This window comes from Canis aureus, chromosome 25 (genome assembly GCF_053574225.1).
Source record: "Canis aureus isolate CA01 chromosome 25, VMU_Caureus_v.1.0, whole genome shotgun sequence".
Classification (NCBI taxonomy): Eukaryota; Metazoa; Chordata; class Mammalia; order Carnivora; family Canidae; genus Canis; species Canis aureus.
Genome location: NC_135635.1, coordinates 46,624,152 through 46,638,768, shown reverse-complemented (window position 1 = coordinate 46,638,768; position 14,617 = coordinate 46,624,152). Strand labels below are relative to the sequence as shown.

The 14,617-nt window shown below is 42.8% G+C and overlaps 1 protein-coding gene across 27 annotated transcripts in view; it reads left to right on the top strand.

The window, feature by feature from the left end:
- Positions 1–14,617, top strand: part of MICAL3 (microtubule associated monooxygenase, calponin and LIM domain containing 3) — a 219,473-nt gene that overhangs the window by 59,228 nt on the left and 145,628 nt on the right. For 25 of the 27 annotated variants that reach the window (XR_013364536.1, XR_013364537.1, XM_077871773.1 and 22 more), the window contains exon 2: positions 9,146–9,224. The exons of 1 other annotated variant lie outside the window; for it this stretch is intronic. The gene's annotated coding sequence lies outside the window, so the exon portion shown is untranslated. Of the gene's footprint in view, positions 1–645; positions 774–9,145; positions 9,225–14,617 lie in introns of all 27 variants that reach the window. One more of the 27 variants, XM_077871751.1, reaches the window with a different exon arrangement.

Here is a 14,617-nt window from a genome sequence, read left to right as displayed (position 1 = left end):
TAGAAAATGGGCCCTGGGAGACATCTCAGGGCCTGAGCTGGGATTGCCCTGGCTACAGTCTGCTAAGAGGACCTTGAAGAAAGTCAGTTGTCTCTCTTTTCCTGTCTCTAGAAGTTACAAATGAATTCTGGCGTATCCCCTCAGAAAAAAAGCTTCCTAGAAATTAAAATAATGCTCTATCCTTTCCCTGGTCTCTCTAAAATCATTAAGATCTGACCGAGATCCAGTCTCAAAATTGGTATCTGAAGACTGGGGCATAGGCTGTAGCAGGTGGGGGCTTTGGGACACTCATACCCGAAGCAAGTTTGGGGACTGTAGTGACCACAATGGCCATTCCACAGTAAAGCCACAAGAGACCATGGAGGGGCTCCCTAGAAATAGGAGCACATTGATGTTGCTGTCCTCAGTGCACTGAATATCATCCAAGTGGGCAAGTTGGAATGTAAATCCAGGAAGAGAGAGTAGGTTGTGGCTAGCTGGCTCATCATGCACAGGTAGTTTGGCAATGGGGCAAGGCCAAACACAGGATACTAAAGCCATGGTTTTTATCGTAGCAGTGCCAGGCATCAGCTATTTGGTCATAAACATGAGCTCTCTCCATACAGTCTATAAATAATTTGGATAATAATATTTTATGTTTTACAGTTCTACTAGGAACACTCTTTTGTAATGAAATAATTCTGAATTGAAAGAAAAAAAATTATTGATGTTAGGGATGGAAGCCTGAATCCCCACCATCATCGTCATCCTCACATTGTCATCTCCAGCCTTCAGTGAGTATTAATTACTAGTGTCAGGTACTTTAAGAGGCACTTCACATATTATAGCCTTCCCCTAAGGTAGGTGTTGCCTCTTTTTTTTTGCGGGGGGGGGGGGTGGGGGGCAGAAAAGGAAACCAAAAGAGGTTAAGAAACTCCTCCAACGTCACATGGAAAGGGAAAGGACAGAGTTGGATTTGAAGTTAGGTCTCTTGGGCCCCACAGCTCCATGTTCTGTGTAGGATTTTACACACAGATACGTCTTGTAAGGTCAGGTGCTTTGTCTGGATCATGTTCCACAACCCTCTCGAGGACATGCTAGCTTGGATGTGGACTTCTTTCCATAGCTCCCTTACCTTTATAACAATCATAGAAGTTCAGATTTTTTTTGCAGTGTGATTGGTTGTTGAGTCATTCCATTATATTTGATTTCTCCCTCATCCTGTTCCCACTCCTCATTCCCCCAAAACGCACCCAAGTTGGCTTAGTTCTGCCTCCTCATCTCCAAAATTGTAGCACATTTTAAAAGTCTGGGAGAGTGGAGTGGGATAGGATATTTGAAGAGGTGGCATGCTGCCTTTGTGCATCAGAGCTGGTCCTTTACTCCAGAGGTTTATAATCTGTGTTCTGGGGTTTCCTTGGTGGTGCCACAGGAAATGAAAATACAAGATTGTTGAGAGTCCGGAAAGAGATGAGTGGGGTATTGGGGTGGCTAGGGGCCACATACCCCATTTCAGTCAGAGAGCCTTTTACCTGTTCTGGATAGGTGTCAGAAACTGGCCGCTAACAAAAGCTTTAACCACCTAGCTAGTACAGTCCTGTCTTTTTACAGAAAAGAATCTGAATCCTGGCCTAAACAAGTGTTGTATCCAAGGTTGTATGATCTAATGAGCCACTGAGTCAGTACTAGAATCTTCCTGCCATCCTTCCGATCAATTCCACTTCGGGTTTTCATATGTCAGATAATGCAAATTGAGTTCTAAGTGATTTGACTTCTGTAGGGCTCCTTTAGAAAATGTTAAAATATTGATTCTCTGCAAGTGAATTATTAGATTGCTCTCTTATTATCCCATAACAGAGAGATGTTTGACTTCATGGCAACCTTTAGCGGTCATTCGGTTCCTCAAAAGTCCTGTGTAGTTGATGCTTCAACAGTGATTGGGGTCAGGATTGGGGTCCCAACTCCCTGCACAGTAGAAAATCTGCATAAAAATTTCCATTTTGTGAGTGTGAAGATGGATTTAGAGAGGTAACATAGCTTAGTAAATGACAGAACCCTGATTCAAATCCCTGTTTCTAATTCTGAATACTGTGCTCCCCTGCGGTGCTGCATCTTCACAAGCATAGTGTGCACACTGTATGACCTTTCCTTGCACCTAGGCATTTCTTTCTGTTTGCTGAGGAACTCATTGGGAAAAGGCAGTGCCACTTTGTCTGCAACAGCAGAGGAAATGACCCAGCCAGGAAGTTGGGCCACATCAACAGATGGCACAGTTGGAGAGGCCACTATTCTGGCCCTTCTCTTGGGAGATCTGTGTTAGGAGGCCAACATAGGGTGGGGCTGACAGTGGGATTTCCTTTCCTGTTCATTATGGGATAGTGAGTATTTAAAAATGTTTCATGAAACATTCATTGGCTAGTGGCTGGGTGTGTGCCAAAGTTCATGGCTCTGAACTTCTGAGCATCACCAAATAGCTGAGTAGTTGGGGCTGCCTTCTCTAAGATATTTATCTTGGTGTTACCCTTTATTAGATCAACAAACAAGGGGCGCATGGGTGGCTCAGTCAGTTAAGCATCTGCCTTCGGCTCAGGTTATAATCCCAGGGTCCTGGGATGGAGCTCCACATCGGGCTCCTTCCTCAGTGGGGTGTCTGCTTCTCCTTCTCCCTCTGCCTGCGGTTCTCTCTCTCTCTCTCTGTAAAATAAATAAATAAAATATTTTTAAAAAAAGATTAAAAAACTAAAGTTATTCCCCACCTTGATCTTATTCTCAGGCCAGTTTCGGATTCACTTCTTTACCTTTTCTAGAGCAACCTAGCCCAGGTAGACCTTTGAAGTACTTTAGCTCCCTGTTGGTCAGCAGTGTGGGCATTACCCAGGAGCCTGTTAGAAATGCAGCATCTCAGGCCGCTACTAAGACCTACTAAATTTAAGTCTGCATTGTCACAGAATTCCCAGGGAATTTGTGTGTGCATATAGAAGCATTTGCTTATAGTTCTCATATTGTATTTATTTATCATCTTTTATTATCAGTTAACTGTTTCAGTATTTCTTCCTCCCCTTTACAAGTTTATTTATTATCTCTTTGCAGTACTTGATGCAAACTGGGCACAGAGTAGTCACTAATCAATATCTTTAGATTGACTGGCAGTCATCATTTATTTAAAAATTTGTCAGAGAATGTAAGGATCATATGAGAGATTTGACATGCATACCCATAAAAATTTACTGCTAAAGAAGAAAAAAAAGGGAGAGAGGGCACAAATTTGAATCCACCAAATGAAGCATCATTTATGGAAGGGGCATAATGGGCATTGGAATCAGACAACTTTCAACAGTGAATTCTCCCAACTTTATCACTTGCTATCTGTGTGTGACCTGGGGGAGTAAGTGATTTCATTGGATTCTTGTTAATTTTTGAGATATCTTCTGTTTTATCATAGGGATAAAATAGAGATGACTTTCTTAAGAGTTATGTCATATCTACCCTCTCTTGTATGGTTTCATGATTTCCAGGATGGGCCATGAGCCCCTGAGAAACAAGGCCCTGTCTGTGTATTTGCTTTCCCCAAGAACACTCCTCCCAAGGAGGTGTGCCTGGTATTAAATGCTATTCAGCAGATGTGTGAGGACATGGGAGGAGCAAGAGCTTGACAAAGGGAGCACACTGCTGTCTTGGAGCACTGTGCCCATTCCATGTCCCCCTCTCCCACCTGGTAGTCATGCTTTTATGGACATATGCACAAAGCAGACTGCTGGCCTAAGTAACTGTCTTGGAAGCTCTCAAAAATAGAAAGTCAACAAGATTGTGGCAACACAGTGGGAACGTCTTCCCCCTAAAGCTCTTTATACTTCTGCCCAGGGAAGGGGAGTATGGGCTTGTCAGAGTGCAAACTAATTTGTCATTCAGTGACCAGCAGCAGGAGCATCTGGTAGATCAGCCTGAGACCTGTCCAGCTATTGTGCATTTACTTTGTTGGAGCAGAGGCTTGAAGACCTTGGAGACCTTAGGGCTGATGCCTGAGATCAATGCTGCCAGGTTATGTTTCACTGTTTGCTGTTGAAACCCATGATGTCTACCTGGAGCAGGGCATGATAATATATGTAGATGAACTCACAAACAGGCTTCTGGCCTTTGAAAATGAAAACCGTTATGTTTCCCAGCCAGACTATCATTTCGTCTCCTCTTGATTCACAGTAAAATAGAGGGAATGCTTGGTTGTCAGCCTTGGATGTCTGACCTTGTTACAAGTCATGGTGAAAAACTTCTAGCTTCCAAAGGGGTTGAGACTGCTTCCTAATACTTGTAATTTTGCACTGACAAGTCAACGAACATTGACTTTTCTGTTCACATTGGTGATTCTGTAACAGCTGCGTGTATATAATACCCGGCGATGTGTGAAAGGAGGGCCGTATCTTGGAGTTAGCATGAGGCAGGTATCTGAGTGTTTTCCTGTTTCCTTAAAGGGCTCTTTCCTCTGACTTAGTTCCTTTGTTAAGGGTGAAGGCTGGCTGGCTGATTGGAGTTGTTGTTAGGTTGGTGGGCAGGGCAGCCTTGGTCTCCTCAGGTTGAGTAGCTGCCTTGGCTGGTTCAGCCTTGCCTACAGGGGTGCAGGTTGCAAAATTAATGTGTGCAAGAGCCATGGTCTGGCTTGAGAGAACAAAGAGGAGAACATATGCCAATCCAGCCAAATGGCACAGCAAGCTTTGTTTGGATCTTAGGTGGACAACAAACAGTTTATGTAGTCTTTCTCTTCTGAAGTCATACTTCGACTTTCTTTGTGATTTAACAAATTCCTCCCCTCCCACTCTTACTCCAGGCTCCTCAGCCCATATTCTTTGAAGTCTGAAGTGTGGAGAGGCGAAATCAAGGCTCCCACTGCCTCACCCTTCCCGCCTGGTGTCAGGATCCTGTGCTCCAGCCAGAGCAGCTTGCTGGAGAGCGGCGGGAGGGGCATCCCCAGGGAAGAAGGCAGGAAGGACCAGAGGCTAAAAATAAGCAGCTTGGAAGAACCTGCTTACTGTTCTTTCAGGTCAGATGTGGTCCTCCCATGATAACAGAGGTTGGAGTATAGTGATGGTTTTGGAACAAAGAAGAGGAAAGAAATCACCTCTCATTGAAAGAAAGAAAGATCACCACAAAATACAGACTTTCACTATATGTTCCAGATAAGAGGGACTTTTCCAAATAGCCTGATAGTCTTAGCTGTGTGTTCCCATGTAGTTCTGGGGAAATACATGCATCTAGCACTAAAATGGTTCAGTGTGTTGAGTGCTGAGACATTCTGGGACTGTGGGTAGGTGTTCTCACAGAGGTTTTTCCCAAGAGATCTTTTGTACATATAAAGAAAAATGTGTCCCGTTTACAAGGCAACTCTTCTTATGCTAAATGGAAGAAAATCCCCTGGGTCATGTTTGTACAGTGAATACACAGCACGGGTCATTGTTTTACAGAAGAGGCGTACCAGTCACAGAGCAGAGGGTCAAAAAGCAAGCTGTGCCAGCTCTTCTCATCCTTCCCTTTTCAGTCCTTTTAGAAACTGGTGGTCTCCTGCCCCCCAAACCACAGAAAATGAAATCTTCCCTGACTTCCCTCCCACACTATCTAGCGGACTCAAAAGGAGCTGATTACAGCCAGTGAGAGTCCCTTCTACTTGCCCTGGGGTAGCCAAAGGGGGATCCAAGGAAAACAACAGAAAGTCCTTGCGATGCTACCTGCTTTAGGTCATTTATACCTGCTGGCCCCATCTTCCTCCCAATATTCAGTATGCTGTTTTAATGAGAGAGAATTTTCTGTCCTGATTTTCAGACCAGATTTCTGACTACTTAATAAGGTTATGGCTTGTGTCTGCCTTTTCATGTAACCTGAGAAAGGAGCTGTACTGTTCAGCAAACTGCCCCGAGCCCTGATCCTGCCCTGACATGGCTTGTGGCTGGACCTTCCACTGTACTGGGCAATAGTGAAGTCTTGTGTCATGCTTGGCCCCTATGACTCATTTCATTCCTTTTATCTTTGTCTATTAACTAAATATAGCCTCTTCTTTCTCTCACCCTTTCTTTCTCTGATCTCTGGGCAGAAGAGAAGCTTTGTCTGTTGTCTTTGATGTAGGGGGCTGGCTGGATTCGAAAGGCATTCTTAGGTGAGTGTGAGAGTATATGGTAGAATTGGGGCACACTGGTGCTGCCATCAGGCTTGCGAGGGGGCAGACCCACTGCTCTCACAGAACTCTTCTCCCTGGGCACTGGGATCCACGAGCACTTGATGTCCACGTCACAAGGAGTAGCTTCTCTGCTAGAAGAAAGCAGTTCCTCAGGTGAATCTTGCTGTTGTTTTACTTGGGGGGAAACATGGGAATGTAAACGATGGAGAATCTTCTTAGTTGGCTTTCTTCTGTTAACAGGTGACTGTCCTGCTCACACAACCCGTTGGTTGGTGAGTGGGGATGCTCTTGGGGATTGCAGCAGATGGTGCTGTACGCTTTGGGGGTGAGCTAGCCAAGTACCTTCCTTTCTCACTGGGCCAGGGTGAACCTAGTATGAGCCCAGAGCCCAAGGTGTCCTGAGAATTCAAACTGTCATGTATCTTAGTGGCCAAGGGAAAGGGAACACTGGCTGTTGGATGGTTTTTAAGACTTAGGGTGCCAGCTGGCAGTATCCACCACAGGTTGAGCTTAACTAGGGAAGGAAATACGGAGACAGAGGAACCAGAGAAACAACTCTTGGGAGAAGGTAAAGACAGAAATGGCAATGGGAGAGAGGAGCTGAAACCTCTCTTCTGGAAGCTGGGTTGAATCACAGTTGATAACAGTCTATTAAAGGCTCGATTCAGTCTAGCCTATCCTAATATTAGATTATATTGATTGGCTTATCTAGTCATACTGATTAAAAAAACCAGAATTCCACTGCTCGTGTGTGAGACATTTATATTTAATGGCATTGGATACTATACTTACCACTCATAGTAAGTTTGAAGAGCTCAGAGGGATGCAGTGGTTTCCCAGAAACTGCTCCTCCTCCTGCCAGCGTGGCATGCCCCATTTGCAGAGGACCCAGCAGCCTACACTTCTCTTAACACATTCAGTTCCTCCCTGTTTTCACTTAAAAATGCAGTTTCTACTGTGTGCTTTCTCATCTAGCCACCTGTGAATGTAGAGCCCATCTCTTGCAACCGAGGCTCTTTGGCCTTTAAGCAGAGTCGAGTGCCAGTTCTCCCTGCTGCCTGGCTGTGCCCAGTAGTCTCAGCCTGTAGAATCCCAGGAGAGCTGGCATACACGTTGCTGGGCAGACTCTGCATGGAATGTTGCCCTCATGCCATTAGCAAAGCGGAGGCTGGGTTGGCCCTGCTCTCCCTGCCTCCGACTTTATTGTTCAGGACTTGATGTCATAATATGCTTGAACAGGCGGAGAGACCACATTAGCTTGGCTCTGCAGTTGTAAACAATATTTGCTCTGTGAGTTTTCTCCTTCACCCTCTACTCTCCTGGAGCCCTGTGCCCTCTGCCACCACCACCCCCTCTCTTCTTGCATATTCCAACCTTGGCTAAACGGCTCCATTCATAAGATAGTCAGTGTTTTCTGGGAGGAGAATGGACTGAAAATAACCAAGTCCCAAGAACCTCCAATTGTCATGCACCAGTAAGAACTGCTTAGTTTCTGGGTACAGATTTTAACTACTGTCTAGAGAAGCAATATACTTTCCTTGTATTTCTTACACACTTCACTGCTTTGAAATCCTATTTGAAAACACACACACACACACATACACACCACGCTCGGGTAACAAAAAACAACTTTCCTAAAAGTCTGACTGTTTCCTTGGTGGGGAGCACTGGAATCTTCCATCCAGTGCCCCACAGAACAAAGGCTTCTGTATCAGTCTTGGCAGGAGTGGAAGTTGGAGACAGACTGGAGCACAGGTATAGGGGCCGGCTTGGTCTTTGCTTGCACCTAGGGAATTTGGGAATTTCTATATTTTTTGCATGGACAGGTTTTTCTCCCTCTGCTTCTCACTTTAACATAAAAACAGGGTATCAAGAAAACCCTACCTCACACCTGCACTGTCTTTTACAATTTGACACTTGGCGTGGTTGGTTTCATAGACAAACCTGCTCTACCTTCTCTGTATTGATTGGTGGCTGATGATGTCATGGCATAAAACTCAAACCAATTGTTTTCTCTGTGTGACAGGCCTGAAAACAGCAGACGGCAGAGCTCTTGCTCTTCTGTCTTCCTCCAGTTCAGGCTCTCAAACAAGATGGGAAAAGGTGGGAGCAGAGTTATGCAGCAGATCACATTGATTTATTCATAAACCTCAGTCTCAGGCACCTGGAATACGGAGCTTCTCGTATACGGAAAGAATCTTTGTTCTTTGCTGAGAGCACATAGTACTTTTGCTGGAAGGGATTTTGATCTTTCTGCTTTAATCTCTGTTAAGGGAAGGATAGAGGCATTTTCAAGGAAACTATACTGGCCAAGATAGGGTAGGAATAGGAGTTAATTTCAGGAAAATACATAATAATTGGAAAAATTTCACTTGATTCATCACAGAATTTGGCAACTCTTGCTGCCAGCATGCTTCTGTCATGGAAGTAAACTTTAGCTATATAATTACAGCTCTAGTATGTGAATTAGGGAATGGTGCAACCTCAGAGTGTTACATCTGATCTAAAGAGCCCAAGGAAGAGAAGTTACATGTGCGTTTAGTCTTGAGTGGACTTGATGAGACTTGCTTTCACCTTGGACCTTACTTGGGCCTACTGTGGTACTGGCAGAGCAGAAGGGCCTGGCCTGAATCTGGTGTAGTGTTCATCAGGCTTGAACCCTCAGGACTGCCAAGGTTGACATCATGAGTTGGGCTCACCTTATACTGCCCAGCGGAATTACTGGAATTACTAGACACTTGTCATCTATGGCTGTTCAAAACATCCAGAAGCCTAGCAGAGAGGCCAGGCTCCTTCAGTGGGTTTTGCAGCGGATAGCACCAATGAGTGAAGCATCTAAACAAAGCTCTTTCTTCCATCAGGTATCTACTGATGACTGTCTTTAGACTTGGTAAGGTCTCTGAGCATCTGAAAGCCTTTCCCCTTAGAATTTTACATGATCATGTCCAGAGGCCCAGCAACTTACCTCAGGACATATTTTTTTCAACCCACTTTTCTTTTTTTCAGAGTCGTGGTCATACCTGAATTACCACTAACCTTAATGACCATTTCCAAAAAGATTGACTGGAAAAATCACACCACTCTGGTAAGTAGAGGAGGTGAGGCATGTCTGACATGAGGCATCAATGGCAAGACGGAAGACTGGATAGGCGTGTCTCCCAACCCACAGAGCTGTCCTTGGTGGGGTCATTTTATATATACTCTCGTTGAAGCACCCAGGACTTAGATTTGTTGATTTGGAAACTAAAGTTGGCTTGGCAACCACAGTCACTCATGTACAGTCTCCTTCACCCACTTGGGTTGTGCTTAATTCTGTGCTTTCCTGCAAACATACAATCACTGTGCTATCTTTAGATATGTTGTGGTGTCACTTCACCCCAGGAGAGACAGAACATCACAGCTGGTTTACATTTTCCTGAACAAAACATACACATGAAGAGATTAGGCACACCATTTCCTTGAGCTGTGTGGAATATTACCCAATTCTTTTGCTGGGAAACTCTCCTTTTTTGTTAATGTTATTTTAAGGTTGGGGATAGTAGAGATTTTTCAAATACATGGTTGACGTGTAGAGGGGAGAAGGTCCATCCGAAGGTAGACAAAGCGTCTGATTATTCAGTCAGATGTGTGTTGTATCCCTAGGTTTGCCTTCTGTTTCCCTTCTTCTCAACTCTGGTGGCACAGTAGAATCATGGTGCGAGGAGAGTGACATACACCTACTCCATGCCGCCACAGAGATTCTGATTGGTTTGATCCAGGGTCAGGCCTGAATATTGGTAAATTTTGCCAAGTTCCTTGATGATTCTAATGAACAAGTAGCTACTCTCGAGAGAAGTATAGTAAAACGTAATATACATTTTTTTCTCCCTCTCGTAGTGCACACTGGCCAAAATGGTACATATGAAGTACATGGTAGTTTCTTTCCCATCATAGAATTATTAATCATAAAATAGTTTTAGTAGTTGAGAATTGCCTAAATTTTCTGAACAGTGACACCTGTTGCTCTGGTGTGGCATTTGAAGCTCGCCATATTTCTTTTTTCCCTCTTTTAATTTCCATCTTTGCAGGGGAGCCCCTTGTCTTCTGGGAAGAACCCAGTTGTAGGTCTACTGAAGGCCTCTCTCTGAGCCCCAGATACTTTCCTCCGGAAAAACTTAAAATTGGGAAGTGCTTGAAGTGCTCAAGACTGGCCTACTGTTATGACTATCCACTGATTGGAAGGCTTCATCTCCACTCCTGAGGATGACTCAGTTTTTAGCTTGGCTGACAGTAGACATTAATGTTTTTGTTCACTTCTCTAGGCCAGAGGAAAATGGTGTGGTAAAGCTCTTTGCTTCATTCTTCCCCACAGTAACCCAAACAAAGAGGAAAATGGTGTGGTAAAGCTCTTTGCTTCATTCTTCCCCACAATAACCCAAACAAAGACTCTTAGGCCTAAGAGAACAAGATTTATGGGGTACAATCAGTGTTGAGTGCGAGTACCTGCTGTGCCTGTGTGATAAAGTGGGGGGAAGAAGTACTCTACCTGGTTCATTTGCCTGGTGGCCTCTGGGCACAGCTGGGTGTCCTGTACATTTTTAGTGGGAGGGAGCAGATTGGCCCATTATTCTATCAGAATTCTGACCTGATTGTAGGAGTTTATGTGGCTTTTGGCTTGTTTTGTGTAATTTATTACACTGTGATTTAATAGCTCTCTGAACATTGGACACTAACCTGTCAGAGGCAGAATTTACAGCTTTTTCTCTGAGAAGAAATTAGTCCATAGTTTGAGAAAATGTTCTTTAACTCCTCGAGTATTCACTACCTAATTTCCACACCCTTCTCTGCCTAGCTTCCCTCTCTGAGCCCCTCTGGAGTTGCCATTGCTTTTGTATTTGTACAGCCTTGGGTTTATACTGCCTTTGCCTCTCTTTTGTGATGAAGGTTTTTTTTTTTTTTCTTAATTTTATGTTATATTCTTTTGTATATTCCACCACTGAACTTGACGATTTCATGGAACCAGTCCTTTGATCTTTGGGTTTGATTTGGTTTTTCTAATGCTGTGTTGTATGGGTTCACAACCTTTATCAGGATCAGTTCTCTTCTTTGTAGGTTGACTCACAAATACTTTTCACCTATACGAAATCTTGTTTTTGAAGTTGTGCTCAACTGGTCCAGAAAGAACAGATAGTAAAATAGCAGCTAATGAGGGGCATCTGGGTGGCTCAGTTAAGTGTCCAACTCTTGATTTTGGCTCAGGTCCACACTGGGTGTGGAGCCTGGTTAAGATTCTCTCTCTCAGGGGCACCTGGGTGGTTGAGCGTCTGCCTTTGGCTCAGGTCTTGATCCCGGGGTCCTGGGATCATATGTCTTTGCCTCTCTGTATTTCTCATGAATAAATTTAAAAATCTTAAAAAAAAAAATTCTCTCTCTTCCTCTGCCCCTCCCCCCTCAAAATGGCAGCTAATGACACACTGAAAAAATCAGACCTTGATCCTTAAAAGTCCAGGTATCCTATAAGATGGTGGACAGGTGAAGTCTGGAGGAGACCATAGGAATCAGTGGACTCCAGCATATTGCCTCTTAATAAGTACCTACTTGGAAAGGCTGCAGAGGATATGCCTTAGGAGAGAGTTCAACTGAAGCAAGAAAAGGGAGAAAACTCTGGTAAATGAGGCTGAATATATAGGGGAGTTGGCTGGGTATGGAGGAATGGTTATAGAATGCACAGTGGTCAGATTTGAGGTTTGAAAGTAAGAGAAGGAACAAGGAAGTTCAGAGCATTATGGGAAGAAAAGTATGATAGCATAAGAAACTTAAGAGTCTTCCACATTTGGTGTCGACTGTTGGAAATAAGGTGTTTGGTAAATTTTGCATCAGCTTCCATTGAAAAAGAGCACTAACTCTACCAGTAATCTTAATGACTTTTTACTCCTTATGGTTTCACTTTTATTCAAATTCAACCATAGCAAGTTGAGCGATCATCAGTATTAGCAATCCCTTATTGAGTAGATGTATATAAGATTCAAAAATTAAAAAAAAAAGATTCAAAATTTTTGTTATTAGAAAAATCTTAAGGTGATTAATTTTAGATTATCTTTGGTTAGTCATTAAATGACATTTTAATTCTCATCAAATAAATTATGTAGATCAGCTTAACTAGAGCAAGTCAGTCACCTCAGTCCCAACATTTTAAAATATTATATGCTTTTTATTGAAGTATAGTTGACATACAATGTTATATTAGTTTCAGATATTAACAACATAGTGCTTCAGCAATTCTGTACATTGCTCAGTGCTCACCACAATAAGTATAGTCACCATCTGTCACCATACAATGTTAGGATATAAATGATGATATTCCTTATGCTGTGCTTTTCATCTCCATGACTTACTTATTTTATTTTTTAAAACTTCTTAGCTCATTTTATTGCCTGTTGTCAGCAAATAGTATATTAACCTATTAGTCTTTTTTTTTTTTAAGATTTTATTTATTTATTCATGAGAGACACAGAGAGGCAGAGACACAGGGAGAGGGAGAAGCAGGCTCCATAAAGGGAGCCAGATGTGGGACTCCATTCCAGGACCCCGGGATCATGACCTGAGCATATACTCAACCACTGAGCCACCCAGGCATCCCTAAGATATTAGTCTTTTAAGAGAATACAAAGGAATCCTAATTATTTGCTTTGGGGACCTAGTCTGGCATGCTGTCCAGGAAAAGGCAGTTCATAACATGGCTTAGCCCAAATTAATGTTGGCATTTGGATGCAAAACATCATGTTAATAAAGGTGATTAACTTCTCAATCACCTTTGGATACCTCTCATATATGATATTTGGGAACTTTTTGGATATGGTGGCTGAGAGCAGAAAGAATTCCAGTGTTCCCTGGAAAAATATCATCTCAACATCACCTCTTAACATATTTACAGTGTTTTGGAAGACAGTGCAGAAAACTTCCATATCATGTATTATCAAATTCTTTATAAAATTCATTTGTCCCAGGCTTTTTTTGTTAAATGATGATTTGAGGATATTCAGTTAGTTCCTTGAGCCCAGAAGTCAAGTTAACTTATAGATTTAAACATCTTTTGAAATACCATTAACTATTTTATTTTTCCTGAAAGACAATGTTGATAATTGACAAATTCAGTGATTGAAATAAGTTACTTAGGTGATGGCTTACTTGTTTTATAACTGGAAATTTGTATCTCTTAATCCCCTTCACCTGTTTTGCCTGTCATCCCAGCCCCCTTCTTTAGCACAACACCACTTTCTTCTCTGTATTCAAGATTCTGTTTGTTCATTTATTTTGTTTTTTATATTCACATATAACTGAAATTATATTTGTCTTTCTCTGACTTATTTCATTTAGCATAATACCTTCTAGGTCCATTCATGTTGTCACAAATGGCAAGATTTCATTCTTTTTTATGACTGAGTAATATGTATACTTTTATAACTTGTGATTAAATTAATATTACCTGTTTCCTTTGCCTTGAAAATGCAGCACATGTATATACCTTTATTTGAAAAGCACAGGTAGAAAATCTTTAAAGGATTTTGCAAATAATACATTTATAATTTGATTATTTCATTTTGCTAATAAAGGAAGAAAAATTGGCTCTATGTTTTGGTGGGGGGGTGGGGGGGTTCCCTTAGAGCTTGGCATTTTTTTGACCAGGCTTTTTGTCCATAGCCTCAGAATTATAAAGGCTAGGGCCTTCTGCAATGATCTTGCAGGCATGTTCTGACCTAGGAGCGAACAGGATTGCTGGTTCTGATGACATGACTTTCTAGGGCTACTTGAAGGAGTATTATTACCTTCAGTGAATATAATAACATGTTCCTATATCTCCTTAAAGTGTGTACAGTTGGGTTGGTGGTTCCAGATGTTTTAGGAGTGGGTGTCCGATGTTTCCATGGTGCCTTGAGTGAGGTAACTTTCTGGTAGTAGACAAGGCAGTAGTGGATGGGACTATTAGTCTTTGAAGAGGGCAGTTGCTTTAGTATAGAGATAAGAAGCCTAGTTTTCCAAGTCTCTATCCAGCCAGGAAGGGCTTTGTATTTCTAATTACGGAAAGAAGTATTTGAGTCCTTTGGAGGTGATTGTCTGATGCCACCTTTCAGAATTGCAGAGACAGATAGATCTGTCCTTCACAAGAGACACGTTGTTGAGTCCGAGCCTTATCAATTGGCTGAATTCACTGCCAGGACCGAATTCACTGTGGGACTGTGGAACAGATCAGCACTCATGGGCTTCATGCCCTGCCTCATGGTATTTGTTGTCCTTGAGGTATATAGCAGAGATGCATGGCCATCACTCGCTGCTGTAGAGCCTTTGTGTGAGTAGGAAAATGTACCCCTTCTTCTGTGTATGCTGCTCCTCACCAGGTATGTAGTTTCCTGAGTGGGGTTATAGGCTGGATTTCAGCCCCTGTCCAATCTCCCTTTAACTGGAGAGCATGCAGTGTTCCACATGGTGGCCAGGAATTGG